General features: G+C 42.1%; 1 protein-coding gene across 2 annotated transcripts in view; it reads right to left on the minus strand.

The window, feature by feature from the left end:
- Nucleotides 1–12,228, minus strand: part of ELK3 (ELK3, ETS-domain protein (SRF accessory protein 2)) — a 71,850-nt gene extending 59,622 nt beyond the window's left edge. Inside the window, exon 1 of one of the 2 annotated variants that reach the window (XM_015416282.1) lies at nucleotides 12,204–12,228. The gene's annotated coding sequence lies outside the window, so the exon portion shown is untranslated. Of the gene's footprint in view, nucleotides 1–11,797; nucleotides 11,930–12,203 lie in introns of those variants that run through there. The other variant, XM_015416280.1, reaches the window with a different exon arrangement.
- Nucleotides 12,229–16,434: the final 4,206 nt, after the last annotated feature.

The following is a 16,434-nucleotide window of genomic DNA, read 5'->3' on the forward strand; positions in this document are numbered from 1 at the left end:
GTGTATATCCATGCTTTTGCAAATGCACTAGAGCTTCTGGATTCAGATACATGGATACAATCCATAACACAGATTCAGGTGGGTAGCCATGTTGGTCGAAGCAACAGCAAAAAGTTTGACTCCAGTGGCACCTTTAAGACTGATGAAGTTTAATTCTGCATACAAGCTTTCATGAGCATGCACACTTCTTCACATATCCATACACTTAGTGGTGCTTAAAAAAAAAAAAAGCACTCCCCCCCTGAAGCTTAGAATTTAACCCAAACAAATATGCAGCTTCCTGGAAAGAATTCCAACTGAATTGACTGAACTTTTCAAGACTGAAGTATTACAAATATATTTCTACTCTCTAAACAACACTTCTTAACTGGAAGGCATTGAAGGCATTGCCATACAGTTTCCTGGGAAAGTGCTACAGACAGTTTAAAAACTGTGAATTCTTTGAACATGTGCATATTATCTAGAAGTCCACATCCAGGCTTCAAATTAAACACAGCCATAAATATGCCCAGGTAGTAAATTAACAGTGTAAACCTAAACAGAGTTACAGCCTTCTAAGCCCATTGAAGGTAACTGGACCAGAACAGTGTAATTCTAAATATGATGGCACTGTTAATTTACTACCCTGTAATATAAGTAAAAACAAGTTTTTCCTAGAAAGCATAAGAGGTAGGATAGATTAACAAATGTGCTTATTCTGTAAACGTCTGTATATTCCTACCCTCCCTAATGCATACACGCATGCATGTGCAAAGATTATTTCCGCGGAACACACAGCTGTTCAGTGATGTGTTGTTACTACCATACTACAAGAAGTGTCTAGAAATGACCTCTACCTTGCATTTGTCCTTGTATATTCCTGGTATGTAGAATTCCAGTGCTCTCCACATCCCAAGATGTGAGATATCCTATGCATGTGCGTCTGTGCACATGGTGCAAAATAAAATCCTTTTAGCAAACCATAGTTTCAGACTAGCTTAACATAGTTGATGTTACCCAACATGAGCCCAGGGATATAAATTGAACAAAATAAATAAAAACAGCCATACACTCTGTACGCAACAGCAAGTCCACTCTAACATGCACTGAACAGACTTCTGATATACAGACAATAGAGTGTCATACTATCATCACAACATTTAGGAGAAACATAGACCATATCAGGAATATATTTTGCAGATGTTCTAGCATGCAGTACAAAACCACTGGATTAAACTTTTAAAGGAAAAAGGAGAAAAAAATCCTATTATAATGTAAAATATTTCATAAATATCTGTATTTACACCTCTTTCTTAGCATGACCTCCTTCCTTACCTCAGTACAGTGGATCACAGGGTCAGATAAACAGTCAGACACTCAACATTCCTATAAGAATGTAAGAAGAGCCCTGCTGGATCAGAACAGTGGTCTATCTAGCCCAGCATCCTGTTATTTGCAGCAGCCAATCCACAACCATGGAGGGCCCACAAACAAGACATAAGACTCAAGGTCTTACCCTGATTTTGTAACCTAGTATTGCTTTTGTGTTAATCACAATAGCTAGTAGACAGCGATGGATTTATCTTCCATGAATTCTCTCTAATAGCCATCCATACTTGTGACCTAAACTACATCCACTGGCCGTGAATTCAACAGTTTAATTACTCATGGAGTAAAGGAGTATTTCCTTTTGTCTCTGCTGAGTCTATTGATCATCAACTTCATTGGGTGCTCCCAAATTCTAGTATTATAAGGGGGGGGGAACTCTCCCTATCCACTTTCCTTGCCCCGTGCATAATTTCATAAACTTCTATCATTTCTCCTTAGTCAACTTCTTTCTAAACTGAGAAGCCCCAGACCTATTGATCATTCTGGTTGCCCAAAATAGATAATGCCCACACAAAACTAACTTAAATTTCATTAGCAAAATCAAATAAACAAAATCAAGGAAATAATGTACATGGACTGCATTGGTTTTCTTCTCCATCAGTTTCTTTGGCATTATGATGTCTGACCTGAAACCGGAATTTAGTTGCTTTCTGCTTCCTCTCTACTTACGTGGAGGGTCTTCCATTTCCCTTTTTGTTTCTTCACAACAGGATATTGAGGGCCAAATTACCCATTCCTGTTTTTGAAGAGTTGGTTCCAGGTTCCCCGGGTTCTATGATGGGCAGCAAAAATGAGGGACTAACCCCTCCAGGCTGTTTCCGTACAAGAGAACAGCTTGGGGGGGGGGGGAGGCAGGAGCCCTTCCTCCCCCACCATTCCATTCCAAGCCTCTTTGGCTTTTCTTTTTTTAAAATCCAGTTCCTGCAGCAGTTGTATGGCTGTGGGGAACCCAAGTTGAGACCCAACTCTTCAAAAACACAAACATGCAGTTTGGCCCTGAGACATCTTGCATCCAACTGGACTGTGCTGAGCATCAGGCTGTGTTTCAGCAATAATTAGGGCCAAAATAATAATGGGCATTAGTTATACATATGATGTGGGGAACTGGATGTCAAAGTGTTTAATTGCTCCATTCAATTCAGGAGCATTGCAAGGGTGAGAGGAGGGGCTTCAGGCTTCCCTCCCCCAGAAGCCTGCAGCCCCTCCCCCCTCGCAGCACTCCTGAGCCAATGGAGCAACAGAACACTTTCAGAGTCAGTTCTCCCCATCATACATGTCACTACAAGTCAGGTCAGACGTCCCTGACCCAACTTGTGTCACTTGAATCATGTATTTTGGCCCCAACTGTCTCCCTGGAATAGGATGCATACTGCTGATATAAGTCAACCTTCAGACTAAAGCAGACCTACTTCCATTAAGTAAAATGGAGTTGACTTCTTCAGAACAGATGGAACAGTTTTATGTTTCTGATAACTGGTCTAACAGTCTGGGCTTCTTGATGGGCTGCATATATCCACACTGTGCCTCCTCCTAGACAGATTCTAACATTATCAACAAATGATAAACACTTGAACATGTTCTGTGAGAAAGAGTAATCCAATGTCAAAATGTAGTCCTGTTTCCAAGAAAGGCCCTATACAAACCAAACTTGTATACATTTTAGCTACTTTCTTCCTCAAGCGTTTTATTTTGATTCTTATTGAGCCTGACTTCCTGTTCCTGCCTCTTGATATTCTGGTCTAAATCATGACTAATTCTTAAGTCATACATAATTCAATAAAATTCTTGAGAACAGATATGTTCTTGTCTTTCAAGAGCTTTCAAAAAGTCTCCAGAATACTAGCTGATTCATTAAGCAAGCAGCTTCAAATCAAACAAACATGTAAAATCACTTAAGAGTCCATATGATACCACCATTGTGTAAAATACCAAAACAGCAAGCCACAGAAAACTGTATAACAAACCAAGAGTTGGCACAGGAAAAAGCATGCTTTTTAGAGCAAACATGCCACTGTGGCCTGTTGTAACCAGCACTGGCTGTGATTACAAATGGCACCAAAGTGTCCAAGGCTAACATATAAACTTACTGGAAGCCAAGCAGTGGCCTTATTCAACACGGTGAGAAAAAATAAGTACCCACCCACATGAGTCTGTATTTAGGGATGTGAAAGGTGTAGATATACATATTGATTATGACATGATTCATTTAAAATTTATCCTAGAGTAGTCCCATTACAAATTAACCCAATGGGCATCTAATAAAAACACAACAAATGAAAATAAGAAAATATCTACTAGCCCTCACTAATCCATTTTTATGACACCAAGGCATGAAACAATTTTACTACAGGCCAATACAAAGCCTTGATTTCACTACTCCAAATGAATTTATATTTAATCTTTAAAGAAGTTAAACTGTCACAGCTTCCACCAAATATTTCTATAACTGTTTTGTTGGATGTTATAAAATTGTTATTAAAGAAGACTTCATTAAATTTCCTAAACCACAAATCCACAACTAAACGTTTTGTTGTGGGGAACCAATAAAAACATAAAAACAGAATTGGTAGATGGAAGCATATTGTACAACATTGTTTCCAACATTAATCCTCGATAGCTCATAAGCAGAGCATAATGGAGAGAAAGAGCCCTGTTCTTAGATACGGTACTCAACAGATACCAGACTGCAGCTGCATAGGTTTATATCCATGATCAAAACATGGAAGAGCTTCCACATGTAAAGTAGTGCTTCAGAGGTTTTTCTGAACACATAGTGCAATCTTAAACAGGGTTAACCCTTCCGAGCCCATTGATTGCAATCGATTTAGAAGACTGTAACTTTGTTTAGGACTGCACTGAAAGTTCCCTTGTAATGACCAGGCCACTCCCCAAACTGGGAAGACTTTCAGGACTGCCCCCAATACAGTTGAATGAGTTGTACTCAGAAGAGAAAGCTGGGGAAGCCCTGGCATGTGCACAAAAGATCTTGCACTTGCACATGGGGCTTTTGGCTTCCAGCCACCAAATGCACAGGCTAGGCTTGTGCCTTCTCACCTATGTTTCAAGGGGGAAACTAAAAGTTAGTTTCCATCTCTGATTTCAGAGATATATTTAGCATACAGTAGTTAAAAAAAAATGGATCAATTAACTTCTTATTAATTTGAAAGCAACTATCATTATCAGGCAGCTGAAACTGTCATAGCATATTTTTTCTTTGTGGCGTTTTCTACAAATACCATACCCATTGTACAGCAGGCTTCTGCGTATTTGCTAATCCATCAGAATACAAATGCGTACTTTCAGACTACAAGCCCCAACATTCTTCATGCACCTGAAGTCTTCCACACATAGAATGAACTGAATATACACATTCTCCCCCATCTAGTCACAGCTGATCTATGGCAACCCCATAGGGTTTTCAAGGCAAGAGGCATTTAGAGGTAGTTTGCTGTTGCCTTCCTCTGCACTGCAACCCTGGACTTCCTTGGTGGTCTCCTATCCAAATACTAACCAGGGCCCATCCTGTTTATCTTCCAAGATCTGAAAAAATCAGGTTAGCCTGAGCCATCCAGGTTATGGCTACTACTGTACACTACTACTTACCATACTACTAGCACAGGGCTCCAGTTGTCTATGTAATCCAAGAAATATAATTGCTTCTTTGTAATTCATCTACTTTACAACACAGTCATTTTCAAATACTCTTCCATCTCTGTTGCAGCTACATTAAATTACAGTTCCCAAACTCACATATCCTGGTCCTAAGCACATGTGCAAGCCACAACATGGCCACCGTTATATCACTGATATGCTCACATAACATTGTGTTTTTAATGACCAGTGTCTGTAGGTATGCCCATGCTGAACATATGTGTGGTGGCCCAGAAGCTCTGGATCAAGGTGTTAGGATCTTCCTAATCATAAACAGAAATGTGTTCAAAATCTGATTCTTGTTATTTTTTCCCCCAAAATCAGAAACCTTTGAAGTTGATTTTTTTTTAGGTGTTAAATTGGCAGAAATACCAGTAACAATACAATGAACCAAGCATATACTTTCTCAGGGGGTACAGTATTTTCGATATAGTGGCAAGAAATACAAAATAAGAAAATAGAATATAGGATGAATAATATCAAACTCCTTGACTGAAAATCTAGTTATTTATCTGTAGATAATAATGACCTACTAGTCAGGAATGATGTGTGCCAGATCAGAACCCTTTACAAATTATGTGGATAGCATCTGTAGAGTAGTTTGAAAATAGCAGCCACTTACTTTTGTTTCTCCTGAAAAGGAATTGGTATCCCTTATATAACCTATATTTGGAACCAGATCCTAAGAATATATCTTGTAAGTAAATTCACTGAAATCAATGGAATTTATTCCCAGTTAATTAACCACTGCAGTGGCTCAGTGGTTAATTCAGCAGTTCAAGACCCAAGTGCCGCAGGACGGAGTTAGCTCCTGTCTCTGGTCCCAGCTCCTGCCAACTTAGCAGTTTGAATGCAAGAAATTGCAAGTAAATAAATAGGTGTTCCATGCGCCTTGGTGTCTAGTCATGCTGGCCACCTGACCACAGAAATGTCTTCGGACAGCGCTGGCTCTTCAGCTTGGAAACGGAGATGAGCACCACTCCCTAGAGTCGGATTCGACTGGCTTTCAAAGCAAGGGAAACCTTTACCTAATTATGCATTAATAATCCAGCTTTAAATATTTAATATATGAAAGGCTTTGAGGCTTCCAGAACCCCAGGAACCACGAGTTCTGATCAAGAATTTCAAATTCCAAATTTGTGTAGAGTAGCTATAACTACAGTCGGAGAGAAGCAGGCATTCTGCATATGAACAGATGCACTATCCTATCCAGACAGCTAAGGTATACAGAAACCTGTTTTGTTAATTGTACAGGAAATTCAGGAGTTACACAGTATTGTTTCTCAAATCACAACTTTCTTCTGATCCTCTCCAATTTTAACTGCTGCAACAAATTCTGAATTTCAAGTGTGCAAAAAAGTGCTTCCCATTTTTTTTAGTTATATGTCTTTCTTATGTCACCAGCAACCAACACCAATTGTATGGGAACAGCCATGACAGTAATTTGGGAAGCTATAACTGGGGCTTTGCCTATTCTGAAATTCTGTGCAAGCATGTGGGAGGGTCAGAAATCACATGATTATTGGCTTTAAAATCCAGCATCCTGAGAACCTCCACTCTCATTTTTAAAAGGCTAGCCTTTGTAGCTGCAAAGACAGGCTATAAAATGTGTATTGTGAAATTTCCAAAGCCAGAGAAAGGTTCAATAGGCTTTCTAGTAGCTGAGAGTTCACCAATGTACTACATTGCTTGTTGCCAATTCCAACAGAGTTACAGTATGGAAATATATGCAAATATACCTGATTTGCATAATATACACAGGAAGGTTCAACACAAAATTCTGACTTTTTTTGTAGAACCGAGTGTAAATTTCCCTGATAATAACCCCTTCAAATATATACTAATCAAATTGCCACAGTTGAAAATCAGAGGCATGGTATCAATATTGCCACTCACTGGAGTTTCGGCACTGGCAAAAGATGATGTACCTTCAGTGATTAAAAATTTCCCCTTTCCACAAAAAAGCACAAATCATTTGTGAAGAGGTACTCTCCTGCTTTCCATCTACCTCTACTTACTAAAGACTGAGGACTGATTCACATGTTGTAAGTCCTCATGGCCACTACGAAGACTTTCAGCATACACTTTCTGTGAGTTTCCCAACAGGAACTTAATTCCCAGGGGTGTGTGGACTTGATTCAGATCAAGACTATGGCACACATGGAGAGGGGGCTTCTTCCTTCCTCCTGCACCATTTTCCCAACCTGAAACAGCCCAGGGAGCTACTACTTGCCCCACTGGAGAAACTTTATATAGACCATCAGTACATACCAGTGTTCTCAATGGTATAAGTAACTGCTCCACAAAGACCATTTCAGGTTGAGAAAACAGTGCGGGAGGCACTGAAGCGTCTTCTCCCTGCACACCACTGTTCTGATCTGAATCAGGTCCACAGACTCCTGACAATTAAGTTCCCACTGGACAATGCCCAGCACATGTCCAATCAAAAGGCCTCGTAGTGACCACAAGACGTATGTAATATGAATTGGTTTGTAATGTGAGGTCTCTCAGAACGAGAGTTAAGATAGCCCCACCCTATTTCAAGTCACCAGAGAGAAAAGTTCCTTTCAACTTCTCAGTCATTAGGTGTTTTTTCAAAACCTGTTTGGGTATGATAATGTTTCCTTAGTTTCATGGTATGCAAGCACTTCTGTTCACAATAAGAATATTCCTTTCACTTAACAGTTCTAAAATGACTGCTACTAATATGCTGCTTGATCCTAGCAGAAGCTTTTGCCAGTGTTCAGATTTGAGGTATGAAGAATTAATACATAAGGATCAAAACTGTCCTTCTGAAATTATTGTTAAGGCACAAAAAACAAAGGCAGAGAAACTACACAATCCTATGCCACAGGCCAGCACAGCTAAGCACACAAAAGTCACCTGAGAAACCTTTGAAACCAGGCAATTTACATCAGGTGGGAAGAGTAAAAGCAGGCTGAAGAAGAGACTGAATTTATGCCCCACCCTTCACTACCCGAAGGAGTCTCAGATTGGTTTACAATCTCCTTCCCCTCCCCATAACAAACAACCTGTGAGGTAGGTGGGGCTGAGAGCGCTCTCCTGAGAACTGCCCTTCAGAGAACAGCTCTGAAAGAACTTATGACTGACCCAAGGTTACACCAGCAGCTGTACGTGGCTGTTGTGCAATGAGAAGTTTGGAAAAGTCAGGCTCACATACTGCAGAAAAACCAGAGCAAACTCTTGTTTTGAGGTACACATTCTTTTATTTCCATTTCCACCATTTTAATTTCTATATATATTCTATATTCCAGAATACCCATACAGAACAGGAGTAGCTTTGTCTGGGAAAGCAGCAAGGAAATGAAAGCAGCAGAACAACAATAAATTATAATCTGCTTCATTCAACTCTTCCTAAATTCTGAAACTGAGCAAAATGACACATCACCAATAAATTATAACATTGATATATCAGTTTAATTTGGCTATATACATTTTATTTGGTCAGTGCAGATTCATAAGAACATAAGAGACGCCAATGTTGGATCAGGCCAAAGGCCCATCCAGTCCAACACTCTGTCACACAGTGGCCAAAAATACCAGGGGCCATCAGGAGGTCTACGACATCAGAAGCCCTCCCACTGTTGGCCCCCCAAGCCCAAGAAGACAGAGCATCACTTGCCCCAGAGCCCCTATCTATACCTTGTGGCTAATAGCCACTGATGGACCTCTGCTCCATATGCCTATCTAATTAAAAATCTTAGACATGGCCCATAGGCTGTCTTTGGCAGGATGCTCCAGTGTTTCAGGGTCATTACTGTAAAAAGTCCCAGTTCCATATTCCACCACTGACTAAACTTTCATGACCAGCAACACTTTATCAGGACCACTTCCGCAGACTGAGAGAGAGGTGCTCCTTAATGTTTAAGTTCCAGAGGACTTGCTTAAGAAGCACTTTTAATTGCTACTTAAAGCAGACTAAAGCCTAGCACAGATGCTGAAGGGCCAGTTACTGAAAGAATATGAACAGTCTTATTCTCCAAAAACTTTAGCTTCCAAAATTTCTTCGCAGGCAGCTCTCTATTTACAACAGTCAATCTGTGAGGTCACAAAGGCACTGATGAAAGTTCCTCTCAATGGGAGTGAAGCTGTCAGTACAACACCTGTATCTGGAAAAAAGTGCTCCCAGCCACTGTAACCAGCTGGAACTCCAGGAGAAAGGCCAGGCCTAGGACTATTGCTACTCGGCTCCACTGGAGATTTAGGGCAGTCAACAACATTACAGTAAAAGTTCAACCTATCAGTACATATTAAAATACATACACACACATTGGCACTTCCACACATGCTAAATAATGCTGTTTCAATCCACTTCATTGACTGTTTGCAAGTGGATTCTGCTATTTCACACAGTAAAATCCAGTTGCAAAGTGCATTGAAAGTGGATTGAAAGTGTGTTATTTAGTGTCTGTGAAAAAGCAGATGGAGTGATGATATAGCCCAAACGGGTCTTAATCCTGGACAGAGTTTTTGAGCAATAATGCAAATCCAGCTAGAAAAGTTTCTAGATGTATGGTCACCTTCAGTGCCATTCTAAGCAGAATTACACCCTTCTAAAACCAGTGATTTCCATGGATTCAGAAAGGTATAACTGCTCAGAATTGTACTGCTTGCCATCTAAAAAGTTGATGCTGACACCTGGGAATGTGCAATATGTATTTTGTCTTGGACCAGAGGTGCTTCCAGTCACTGGCTTTTAAGGGAGGAAAAATATTCCAATACAAACTTTCTTCAGTAGCTACAGACAAGTATAAGTTTAAATGTAAACGAGATCATTATTAATCACACAAAACTCCACACACTTGTTTAAAATGAATAATCTGGCTAAATACAATTAAGTGTATTTGTTTCTGGTAAGCAATTTGTAATCTATGTACTAAAGCAGAAGGAAGGGGAAAGAATGAGATACAGTACAGCTATCCATTCATCCTTGAGGTCTTTTATCATTTCACAGTTATTTCCTCATGAGGAAATATGAAATTATCAACTATTTGTACCTCAAAAGTTATAAAACAAACAGTTTACAAAAGCAAAGAGTAAAGTCATTATGTTAAGAAAATTAAAGTGAAACCTTTGTGCTCTGTAGTTGTCACTGAAAGCCACTCAAGACACATGACCAAAAAGATGCTGCATTAAATTAACTTGGTCCCACCCTTCAACTAAATAAAGATGTAGCTTGTCTTGCTAGCAACAGTAGTGGCAGAAAAGCTGAGAGGGCTTCACAAAACCCTCCTGTGTTAGGAAACGGAAACTCCTAATGAGATTAGTTGGTGTGTGCAGACATTACTTAGCCATGACTAAATGGGCTCCCTTCCTGAAGCCAATGGAAAATTCAAGGAACTTTTTCCTTCTGCAGCATCAGAGTCCCTCTAACCTTCAGCAAAGTCAGATCCAAAAACAACTCGCCAGTTTTTGGTTTTTTTCTTCTCTGCTCTTTCTGAGCTGATGGTGTAAAGTATAAAAATGGTCTGGAGGGGGGGGCGGTGGTGGAGGGAAAGGGTGAGAGTGAGTGTCCCCCCCCCTCTCTGAAGACTACAAAGGAAACTGTAAAAGAGCAAATACATAAACCTGAGAAGGAGAAAACCACAGAGTTTCTTTGTGAGCTGCAGTGACTCATTTTCAAGATGTTGTCTGCTGCCAGTTTCAAACCGGAAGCGCATGGCAATTAGTCTTGCTGTTTCCAGACAAGCCAGAAACTCTCCCAACGCTGCCCCCCTTCCTCCAAAGCCCCCTTGGCCGTTTCTTCCTCTGCTTCCAGCCCCTAACAATTTGCACGACCCCTCAGCAAACTCTTCGCGTGCCTCTACACAGCACAATCCGGAGGAGCCGCCGTCCTCTCCCCACCCCGCCTGCAGAGAGCCACATTCATTGTTGCAATAAAACGACCCATGTGGCTGTCTGCGAGGGGGGTACTCCCCCAGGCTGGGGGCGCATACGGAGGCGCGCGCATCCATGAAGCAAAATGAGGAGTCCTTTATCGCGACGTAGCTCCTGCAGAGTTCAGACTGAAGTGCAGAGTTCCCTTCTGACCCCCAAGCCTGTCACAGGCTGCCCCCCTTCACAAAAGCAATGATCCCAATGTGCTTCCCCAAATACAGGACGATCCTCTCCGTCTCTCCATGCAGGAGTCCGACCCAGCCTAGTCTCCACAAAATAATATCCCCTGCTCGCCTTTTCTCCCTACACCACTCTTCCCCCCACCCCCAGGGGACCCCCACCTTGACTTCCCCTTCTGATCAAACACAGGTGGTGGAGACCCCTCGACGCTCCCCCCCTCCCCTCCCTCCATAGTAGCTGGCGGCTGCTTCCCGGGTTCCCACCGCGTCGTCTCTCATCCAGCCGGGGCCACCGTCTCGCCAGCCCGCCTCCCCCCTCCCGGTGTTCCAGGCCCGGCAGTGGCCCTCCTTCCTCCCCCTCAAGCGCTTTTGCTCCCTCACGCATCACTCCCAGCCCCCGCTGCCAGATGGCACTTCAGCCCCACAGCAAACTCCGACCGGCCTCCTGATGCCACTCGGTCCGTGCACAGGACACCCCCCCCCCCGCTCCCCCGACACCTCCTCGCATCGCAACGAGGCAGGGATCCCTCCTTGGCATCCCTTCCGTCCCTTATCAAGAAAGGGGACGACGACGGAGCCGCCTGGAGCAGACGGCCGTCCAGCACCGGGGACTTTCCCCGCTCTCCACCGCTCCCACCTGTCTCCCCCTCGCCCTTTTTCTGCTTCCAGTCCCAACTCTGTTCAACTTCAGAGCTACGTACCCAGACTCTGGTGGGCTTTTCCAACCTCGCCGTGCCGTTTTAAAGGGAACTGCGTAAAATCCCCTGGCTTTCCATGCTGACAGTCTTCTAAAGCGCTGAGTTGCTCTTGTAATGAGATCCTGATTTTTCTCCCCCTTGTTTCTTTCTGTCTCTCTCTCCCCCCCCCCCTTGGTTGGCGTGTGTGTGTGTGTGCGCGAAAGAGAGAGAGAGAGCAGGAAGTTGGAGCAGTCAGACAGAGAGCCGGCTCACTTCCTTTCCTGCATTATTCCCCAGGCGGTTTGCAGTCTGTGTAAACAGGCTTTTCCTCCCTTCTCCCCTCTCTCTGGCCACTGGTGTGCAGCATTGCTGTAATATAAGACACGCACACATAGTAAAATGGTAACGGTAACCTCGCTCATACACACACCAAGGAACTCCAGCAGCTCCTTCTGACCTCCACCTCTTCCTGTTCTGCACCCCCGGGGAGGAGCTTCAAATAAGAGCAACAAACTTGGCTCAGCAGCAGCAGCTGCTACTAAAAGCATAAGGTGGCTCTGCAAAAGAATGCCCCCCCCCCAACCCCAGCAAGAATAATTTCACAGGTCTTTGGACTTGAGCAAAACAGGCGTGTAGAGTCTGCCCCTACGCATATCTGCTTGGTAGATCTCTTTAAAATAATTCTGTAATAATAGTTTAAAACCACAGAAAGCCACATAGATACATGTATCATATTGCACTAGATAAGAATCAATATTTCTGCTAGCCTAATTTTCTTAAAATTATGTACTTTCCATATGTCTTTGAATCTAGAAAGTACTCAGAGGTCTGGAGGAGGCTTCTGCCTAGTAAGCAGGCTCCCAGAGGTCTCTGGCCATTAATTCCCTCTCAAAAAACATGGCTGTTGCAAGAGTACCATTGAGATTCTCACTGACTTCAATCAGGATTCAAACACATTCTGTTAAATGCAACAACTAGGCAAGTTCAGAGCCAAGACCTCAAGGAAATAAAAAGTCAAGCCATTTCTGAGCCCAGAAACTGGGTCAGATAATTTGAGTTCAAGAAGGCATTTAAAAATAATAATAATTAAGCACTGGCAGTGACGCCATGTGAAAAGAGAGACAATGCCTGCTCCACTCCTGCATCATTTTGTAAATGAGCATTTTTAAAGCCTCCCTTTCCTCCTCTTCTTAAAACATCTTAATAGTTGTGCCACCGCTGTGCAGCTTCGAAGACTACACGCTCATCCAGCAACTACATTTTTTAAATTTGAAAACCAGGAAAGGCACTTTCTCTAAAACACTGGCCCACCATTTCAAGAGACTTTACTGGAATTCTTTTTGCTGGTTTTGTTGTTCACTCTCAGCCCAGCTGTGTAGTGCACGCATGAGTTCTGGTGGGAGCAGCCATGCACTGCTACACTTATTACCAACAAAAACTGCAAGCAATGCAGCAAACCAGTGGCCCCTGCAGCAAGCCTATTTCTCATACGTTGTGCTGGAACAGGATATCCTGTAAGCAGCACTAGATCAGGGCCAGCACAACTTCCAGTTAAGGGGGAAATCATTTTGTGGTCTTTGTTTTCTAATTGCCACTCTATATTCCCCCAGTGCACTCATACATGTGCATAGTTACAGGCTGCACCAAAACTCCATCTGCCTGATGTTTATGTCTTCCCAGTGTCTCAAACTGAACATGACAAAAATGGGATTCCTCATCTTTTCACCCTAATAATGACTTGTCTTCCACTTGCCTGTCACTGTCCAATAGATACATTTTCTGTCTGAACAGAGTATGCATTTCAGTGGGAGTGTTGTGGATTCGCTTTCTTCAAATATCAAATATTACAGAATCTTCCCAGAAAATCCAGTAATCTCAATTAGATATATAATCAACTATCAACTAATTTCCAAGTTTAGTTCAGGGAACTGGCTATCACGTACAAATCCCTTCATGGAAAATTCCTGGAGATTTGGAGGTGGGACATAGAGTAGTGGGGGGGGATCAGTGGCGTATAATGCCATTCAGTCGATCCTTCAAGCAGCCATTTTCTCCAGGGGAACTAATCTCTGTAATCTTGAGATCAGTTGTAATTCCGGGAGATCTCCTGGCCATACCTGAAAGTTGACAACCCTACATTATGGCTTAGGAAAACAGAGTATTTTAGGGAAATAGAAGGTTTTTTTTACAAACCTTTCAACATAAAAACTAAAAGAAACATTTTCAAGATTTGAATGTTCAAAATTCACAATACAAAATATAAAATACAACACAAATAACTGATTACAAATCCAACATCAAAGTCTTACAATGTACCAATTCACTAATTCCATAATTCAATATTAACAAGATTAACCACTTTAGTAACATTAATAATATTAATAACATTAATACCATTAATGATAATGTTGATAACATTAATTCATAGAATCATAGAGTTGGAAGGGACCTTGCAGGTCATCTAGTCCAACCCCCTGCACTCTGCAGGAGCATCGCTGAAAGATAGTCCTACATACCTACAACATACCCGAAAGATGGTCGTCCAGCTACTTGAAGACTGCAATCATGTCCCCTCTAAGCTTTCTCTTTCCCAGGCTAAACATACCCAACTCTTTCAGCCTTTCCTCATAAGACTTGGATTCCAACCCTCTCACCATCCTGGTTGCCCTCTTCTGGACACGCTCAAGCTTGTCAACATCCTTCCTAAAATGTGGTGCCCAAAACTGGACACAGTACTCCAGGTGAGGTCTGACCATAGCAGAATAGAGCGGAACTACCACCTCCCGTGATCTGGACACAATGCTTCTGTTAATGCATCCTAAGATTGCATTAGCTTTCTTCACAACCACATCGCACTGCAGGCTCATGTTTAGCTTGTGATCAACCAGAACACCTAGATCCCTTTCACATGTGCTGCTGTCAAGCCAAGTCCCTCGCATTCTATATCTGTGCCTTTGATTTTTTGTACCTAAATGTAGGACTTTGCACTTATCTCTATTGAAATTCATTTTATGTGTCTCAGCCCACTGTTCCAGCCTATCTAGATCATTTTGAGTCCTGACTCTGTCTTCTTCAGAATTAGCAATCCCACCCAGCTTTGTGTCATCTGCAAATTTGATAAGCATCCCCTCTATGTCTTCCTCCAGGTCATTTATAAAAACACTGAACAACACCGGGCCTAGGACCGAGCCCTGCGGCACTCCACTCAAGACTTCCCTCCATGTAGATGCAGAGCCATTTACGAGCACTCATTGGGTACAATTTTTCAACCAACCATGAATCCATCCAACGGTTGCACCATCCAGCCTACATTTAACCAGCTTATCCTCAAGGATATCATGAGAAACTTTGTCAAATGCACCATTAATAGCTTTAATAACACTGATAACATTAAGAATATTAGCAACATTAATACCCTAATCTAACCTACCTTTCCTACAAGGAAAAAAAGTAAGGAATGTAAGGAAAGATGACCTATGGGACTGGAGGATTAACCTCTTCAAATCACCACCACCTTTCCCACCATATTTCCCTTTCTGTGTTTTTCTCTTCCCATATTCCAGTTCTGTGTAATGATTGCAACACCCATGCAATTGTTTCTTTTATATTAGCTGGGGTCTCTGAACACGCCTAGGGCCATGTATCTATAGGACTGCCCTCTCCCATTATGCTCTGCAGCAGCAACTTCACTCATCTGAGCAAAGCTTTCTAAAACTGCCACCTTGCAAATGGGTAAGATCACAGCTGCCCATGACCAACATTTTTTTTTGTAAAATGTGCCTGCCTGACAAAGTTCTGATACTGGTATCATTTTTCAGAAGGTGTAAAACAAAATTAAGAACATAAGAAAACCCCTGCAAGATCAGAGCAGTGGTGCATCAGTGCAATGTTAACTTTAATGGAGCTTAAGATATCAATCCTCCAGCTAAAGATCAGAGAACATATATGATCTCTGATCTTTAGTTGGAGGATTGATATCTTAAGCTCTGTTAAAGTTGACAAACATCTTTAATTAAATGGATAGATTTTCTAACTGGTAAATTCAAGGACAAATTACATGTTACAAAGTAGATAGGTGATTGGATTTGCTTTCTTTTTTAAACCAAATAGCAGCCATCTGGGGCTTCGACAGATGTGCAGCCCTCTCTCCCTGTAACTTTTTCCTGAACAAAATCACCTGCCCCAGGGCTGCTTTTTGCCCCAGGAAGGAAACAAATACAAGTAAGAAAGAGGAGTGGCAAATGGTATCCAAAGAGTTAAGCAGCTGTTTATGAGGCTGTTACAAGACAGTCAACTAGGAACTGTTTGGGCCATTCATGTAAAAATCTGGATTTGAATTTGCACTGATAGTGTGGTCTGTGAGACTCAGACATGGGCTGTATTATTACATGTCTGCTCATAGCACACCAACCGAACCATAGCCCACCTGCTAGGCACTGGGACCAGTTAGATGATTTACATTTTATAACCACCCTCATCATTTTTGCAGTAAGCCAAAACAAAAGATTGATCTGGGTCAAGCAAAAACAAGAGATTATCTTGACCCAGTTGATCAGGCTGTGTGAATCCACACTATGGTAGACCTCAAGGCTAGATTGTTGTAACATGCTCTACATGTGTCTGCCCTTGAAGACAACTCTGAAAATCTAGCTGATACAAAA

This window comes from Gekko japonicus, unplaced genomic scaffold (genome assembly GCF_001447785.1).
Source record: "Gekko japonicus isolate JY-2015 unplaced genomic scaffold, Gekko_japonicus_V1.1 scaffold648, whole genome shotgun sequence".
In the NCBI taxonomy this organism is placed as follows: Eukaryota; Metazoa; Chordata; class Lepidosauria; order Squamata; family Gekkonidae; genus Gekko; species Gekko japonicus.